Source organism: Sorex araneus, chromosome 3, assembly GCF_027595985.1.
Source record: "Sorex araneus isolate mSorAra2 chromosome 3, mSorAra2.pri, whole genome shotgun sequence".
Taxonomy (NCBI): domain Eukaryota; kingdom Metazoa; phylum Chordata; class Mammalia; order Eulipotyphla; family Soricidae; genus Sorex; species Sorex araneus.
Genome location: NC_073304.1, coordinates 208,788,122 through 208,794,400, shown reverse-complemented (window position 1 = coordinate 208,794,400; position 6,279 = coordinate 208,788,122). Strand labels below are relative to the sequence as shown.

General features: G+C 49.1%; 1 non-coding gene across 1 annotated transcript; it reads left to right on the top strand.

Annotated features, from left to right (window-relative positions):
* Nucleotides 1-5,807: 5,807 nt before the first annotated feature.
* Nucleotides 5,808-5,914, top strand: LOC129403850 (U6 spliceosomal RNA). Its single transcript, XR_008629510.1, has one exon. It is a non-coding gene; the product is annotated as a U6 spliceosomal RNA (small nuclear RNA).
* The last annotated feature ends 365 nt before the right edge of the window (nt 5,915-6,279 follow it).

The window sequence follows — 6,279 nt, the reverse complement described above, 5'->3', positions numbered from 1 at the left end:
TGAGCGGAAAGGATTTAAGAAACTCTCCCCGATCAACACCTGGTCACTCCCAGGTGTCACTCCTGAACACAGAGCCAGGAATAGCCTCTGAGCCAACTCCCCAGGCCTCCAAATGAAGAAAAATAAAGGACAGATGTCTTCCACCCACTTTCTTAATTCTAACACTGACCTAGTGTGTGGAAATGTTATAAGAGCCTGATATCTATTTGTGGATTTAATGAGGGAGTGGGTGGTTTATTTGACCTCCAGCAAATCTAAAATAACAAAACCCCTCTGGGATTTGTTTTCCGGGGCTTGATTTGATCCTTCATAGATAAAGTGAAGCGAGAATTTGAAGAAAAAAATAATGCTGGCTCAAAGCTCAAAGCAGGACCGCTGAGTGAGATGGATGAGTGAGGATGGGATCAGGTGGGACCAGGAAGCTGAAATGCTTCTTTGGCTGAATCTCATATTTTTGAAAACCCCAACCAAGGATGCTTGTCACTGACAGACACAGGCTCAGCAGAGATAGAATGGCAACTTCCTGGGGGTCACCTTCTTGTGCCTGACTGCATCTTTTGAAATAGACCTTTAACTTCACGAAATAGAGCTTCTACCTTGACCTCACCAGAGATAAATCTGTTTCTGGAAGGAAGTGGTCCAGGATAAGTGATCTCTCTCTCTCTCTCTGGGTTTTGAAAATCAAAGTTAGTTAACAAATAGCATGAAAAAGCCCGCAGAGACCACTCATTACCGAGTCCCTTCATATTGGTGACTTGCAAGGTTGGTTTTTCTCCCCATATGTTCGAGGTGAGGAAAAGGGTTTAGGAAGGGTTAAAGAACTGCTCATTTACTGTCTTTATGTTCCAGTGAGAAACCGAATGTTTGCAGATGGAGACGGGATTCCATGCGAGGTTTGCAAATCCTCAGTCTTCCACTCATGCTGGTACATCAACCTTGGCCCATAAGAACCAGGGCTGGAATGATAGTACATCAGGTAGAGCATTTGCCCTGCACACAGCTGACCTGTGTTCAATCCCTGACATCCCATGTGGTCGCCCAAGCACTGCCAGTAATAATTCCTGAGTGCAGAGCCAGGAATAATTCCTGAGCATCATTGGGTATGATGCAAAGGCATATATATATGCCATATATATATATATATATAAAACAAAAATAACTATCACCAAGTCACCAAGTCTTCAACTCTGAGATCAACTGGCAGTGGAGCATTGTGGACAACCCATCATTGCCACTAATTTTTTTTACCTGTATTGCAAAACCATAACACCCAAAAGGAGAGAGTAAAAGGGATTGTGCCTGTACAGAGGCAGGGGTAGGGGGATGGGCTGGGCGTGGATTGTGCCTGCTACAGAGGCAGGGGTAGGGGGATGGGCTGGGCGTGATGGGGGGGATACTGGGATCATTGGTGGTGGAGAATGGGCATTGGTGGAGGATGGGTTCTCGATCATTGTATGACTGAAACGTAAGTACAAAACTCCTCTAAAACAGTATATATTAAGGAGAAAGAGAGATGGATTCAATGGCCTACACCCACGCTTTGCATACTGATCCCCAGCACTGCAAGGTCCCCCGAGAATCTCCAAGAGGGACCCCTAAACACTACGGAAGGCATAACTCCTGAGTACCTCTAGGTTTGGTGTGGCACCTCTCAAAAATGAGCACATTCTAAAAGTAAAACTAGAAAGCTTGTTTTGCTCACCCAACTTCCGATTTTTCTAGCCGCACCCCTACCTCCCAGATCAATTGCAGCTCTTCAAACACTTCTCTCTGAAGCCACTACTGAGCCCCGGGAGAAGAACTGGATGCTCTGTCTCGCAGTCCCTAGCCCCGAGGAGCGTTGGGCGACTTTCCTCGGAGAGGTTATGAGGGACTTGTTGCCTGAGTCACCAGGTCCAGCTCCCACCCAAGCCCTGTCCTCAGCAGCCACTTCTCCATCTCTGGGTATTCACCCATGACTTGGGAAGGAGGGGAGAGAAAGGACAGGGAAGAGGAGCGTGTCTTCAGGAATTGCTCCGGGAGGCTGACGTCTGGGAAGGAAGCTGTTGCGCGGGCACAGGCTGCTTTAAGGATCCTGATTATGAATGGTGATCCCCACACCACTGTCCAATGGTGTCGCTCCTTACGGGCGTCTCAGGCCTCCTGACAGCTGCTCAAGTCAACGGGAACTCGGAGGGCTATGAGATGGCTCAAAGCCCGAGCACGTGCTTTGTCTGAGTGAGCCCCGGGTTTGAGCTTCAGCACCCCTTGAGCACCCCTCAAGCATGGCGGAGGGTGTGTCTCCTCCCTAAAGCAGACACGGGCTTTTGGGGGACAGGGGTGTCCAAGGTCAGAGAGGAAGGGGACCTGCGTGCCAGAGCCCTGACATCTGGGGGGCCCTTGAAGAGCGGGCACTGATCCCAGCCTGTCACCTCTGTCTCCAAGTCACCCACAAATGCAGTCTGACTCCCTTAGCTCTCAGTGAAGCCTGTTGAAATGCCCCTTCCGGCTGCTCCCTGAGCTACATCCTGGGGCACCCTTTAGCACCCTACCTCCGAGATCAGAGACTACGACTCCAGAGGGGGCAGCCCGGTGCTTTCCCCAGGGGTGGGAGGACCTTGCCCTCCTGCAGCCTCTTGTTCAAGTTTCTCTTCCCAGATCTGAAGGCCCGGATATGAGTGTCCTTGGACGAGGTTCCTGTTGCCGACCAAGGCTGTCCCACCGCAGCCCTGCCTGGCTGCATTGTAGAAACCCCTTCACTCTTCTCTCTGCACCCCCCCACAACCCCACCCCACAACTACAGAGGGAAGTGGGCGCACACAAAAGCCTTGTGAAGAGACCAAAGTGCCTTTCTTCCTTCTGAATGAAGATGAAGCTCGGAAATAGAAGGAAAGTGATTGAAGCAAGGACCCGGGGGGTAGGAGAGCAAAAAGAAAATGAGATTCCCTTGGTCTCACAGTTCACAGTGGGCCGCTGGGGCCGAGCTGTCTGTGTGCTGAGACGGGCATTTATTTGCTGGCTCTCCTTTCTTCCCTCCTGTCTATACAGGAGCAGCGGGGCTCTAATTGGGGGATGCAGGGGAGAGGGGAAGGGGAGAGGCCCTAGGGGGGAAGAGGGGAGTAAGACTCAAGGCCCCAGTAGATGGATACATAGGAAAAGCCCCGACTTCCTGTGTGCATCTGCGCCACTGATCACTAACTGACCTTGTAAACCTAGGTTGACTCTCTTAAGAGCGCCCCGTTCGTGGAACTGTGGGATCGGAAGGCCGCTTTGCATGCACACACCCTCACCCCTCAGGCTTTAGCCATCTCCTGGTAACTGCCAGGTCAGAGGGTGCTTTTGAGATACTCATCTGGGCCAGAGAGGTGGCTCGACGGGATAGAGCTTATGATTGGCGTATGGCAGCCCCAGTCTTGATGCCCAGCACCACGTGGGCCTCTGACCACCAGCAGCAATGACCTCAGAGAGAGAGAGAGAGAGAGAGAGAGAGAGAGAGAGAGAGAGAGAGAGAGAGAAGGAGAGAGAGAAGGAGAGAGAGAAGGAGAGAGAGATTGAGGCAGAGAAGTTGAGAGAAAGAGAGGGAAAGAGAAAGGGAGAGATTGAGAGACAGAGGGAGATGGAGAGGGAGAAAGATGGGAGGGAGGGAGGGAGGGAGGGAGGGAGGGAGGGAGGGAGGGAGGGAGGGGAGAGGTTTCCGAGGGTCAGTCCCTGCTGCGCTCAGACAGTGCCATCTGCAGGAGGGGCCTGCCGAGCCTCTCACCCAGCCTCAGACATACAGAGCCCCTGGCGTCCCAGCTTTACCCAGGGCTCTGCCTCCTCTCCTGCTCTTCTCCATGTGGACCCCAAAGACAGAGATGGCCCGAGTCGCAGATGCAAAAATGGAAGCACTGACTGCCTCCACCCACCAGCTCCTGGGCCTCAGCACAGGTGCTCAGGGGCTGGACCCTCCCCTTCATCATGCTGAACTGCAGCGTCACTTTCCCCCAAGAGATGCCCTCTAGCGTCCTGCTGGGAGGCTGCTCTCCCTGCCCTCCACCCCCAAGTGCTCCACCCGCCCTCCTCTTCCCATGGCTGGCTTCTTCCGTGTCACCAGTGCTCACCATGTGTTCACCAGCTGCCAGCACCTGGGGAAGGGGTGGGCCGAGACCGTCTATAACAGCAGGGATGGATTCCAAACCTACTACTCATTCAACCTGGGCTCTTTATTTTTCTGGGTGTTTCTGTATTTTCATATGCCATTTGCAGAGATTTAAAATAATAATAAAATACGGGGCTGGAGCAATAGCACAGCAGGTAGGGCGTTTGCCTTGCACACGGCCAACCTGGGTTCGATTCCCAGCATCTCATCTGGTCCCCTGAGTACCGCCAGGAGTGATTCCTGAGTGCAGAGGCAGGAGTAATCCCTGTGCATCGCCAGGTGTGACCCAAAAAGCAAAAAAATAAAAATAACAATAATAATAATAAAATAAAAAAGAAAAGAAACCAAGACTGGTGTGTGACTCAAATCGTGCAGCATATGTCTAGCACTCACGGTTCCGTGGGTAAGATCCCCAGCACCACACGACTCGCACAACCACAGCGACATTAGCAGGATGGAACCAATACCAGATACTGTGGTTCTGTGTGGGCTCCCTGACTGCACAGATCTGCACCATGTCATCTGAGCAATGAGACTTACCTTCTCCAGAAACACACTCAGACAGATGTGTACCAAGGGCTGGGCAGCTGGACAGCTGAGTGAGTGGACCAGCTGGGTATAGTCAATAAGGGGAGACTGGGGATTACTTGCTGGAGAGATTTTTTTTTTAAATGCTAACCCTTGAGTAAGGACATTGGACATTGGGGAAAGTTCTGAGCACAGTGGTGTTGGTGGGGTATAATAACTGTGTCTATGAATACCATAAACATTAGCACTATTATAGCCTTGCTGCCTAAGCAATAGTAAAATAAAATTTAAGAAAGTAACATTAAAACATTAAAATGCTTAGTAATAAGCTTGAACATGTCAGATAATATATCATATTACAATATATCAACCACTCAACAACAAAAAGTAAATACCAGTGTTGATGTTCTATGTTATTGGGCCATTTTCTCTTTTTATGCAGATGAAAATTTAAGTCTCACCAAACATGATGGACATTTTGATCCTGTTTCTGTGGGGGTGTTTCGACTGTGGTGACTTTAGAATGGTGCTAGAATAATAGAGGCTGAAGGGAAACCAAACCAATCTATATTGCAATTTCTGGACTTTTTTTTTTCAAAATTGGATATTTTATGCATCTCTACCAAACTTGCCCTCATGCATTAAAATTCCTAATTTGTAAAACCTGTTGTTTGGTGGGGGATAAAAATTCAAAATTCAAACGAAAATGTTTCTTTGCCTAATTATGTGTCAAGCACTGTAGCACTGTCGTCCCATTGTTCATCGATTTGCTGGAGCAGGCACCAATAACGTCTCCATTGTGAGACTTGTTGTTACTGTTTTTGGCATATCAAATACCCCATGGGTAGCTTGCCAGGCTCTGCTGTGCGGGTGGGATACTCTCGGTAGCTTGTCAGGCTGTCCAACAGGGACAGAGGAATCAAACCCAAGTCGGCCACATGCAAGGCAAATAAATGCCCTACCCGCTGTGCTATTGCTCCAGTCAAGAAAGGTGGACAGATTCAACTGCATAGTCCTATTATTGAACATGAATATGCAAAGACCAATTGAGACATTCATTGACAAACCCTCAGTGCTTAAAGCAAGAACAGAATTTGTCAGCCCTTGTTTATTATTGTAACATACCAGTGTACTATGTCTTTTTCCTTTAAAATGAACTCTAATGCTCACTTCAGCAGCACATATACTAACCCTGGAACAATACAGAGAAGATGAACATAGCCCCTGTGCAAGGGTGACATGAAAATTTGTGAAGCACTCCATATTTTTTTTTATAGTTTATTTTTAATTAGTGAGTCAACGTGAGGGTACAGTTACAGATTTATACATTTTTGTGCTCATGTTTCTCCCTTACAGAGTTTGATAACCCATCCCTTCACCAGTGCCCATTCTCCACCACCAGTAAACCCAACATCCCACCCCCCCTTCCCAGTCCCGTCTCCCCCCACCCCACCCTGCCACTATGGCAGGGAATTCCCTTTTGTTCTCTCTCTCTGGTTAGGTGTTGTGGTTTGCAATAAAGGTGTTGAGTGGCCATTGCGTTCAGTCTCTAGTCTATATTTGGCCCGCATCATCTTTCCCCCACATGACCAACAACCACATTTTACTTGCTGTTCCCTTCTCTGAGTTGCCCA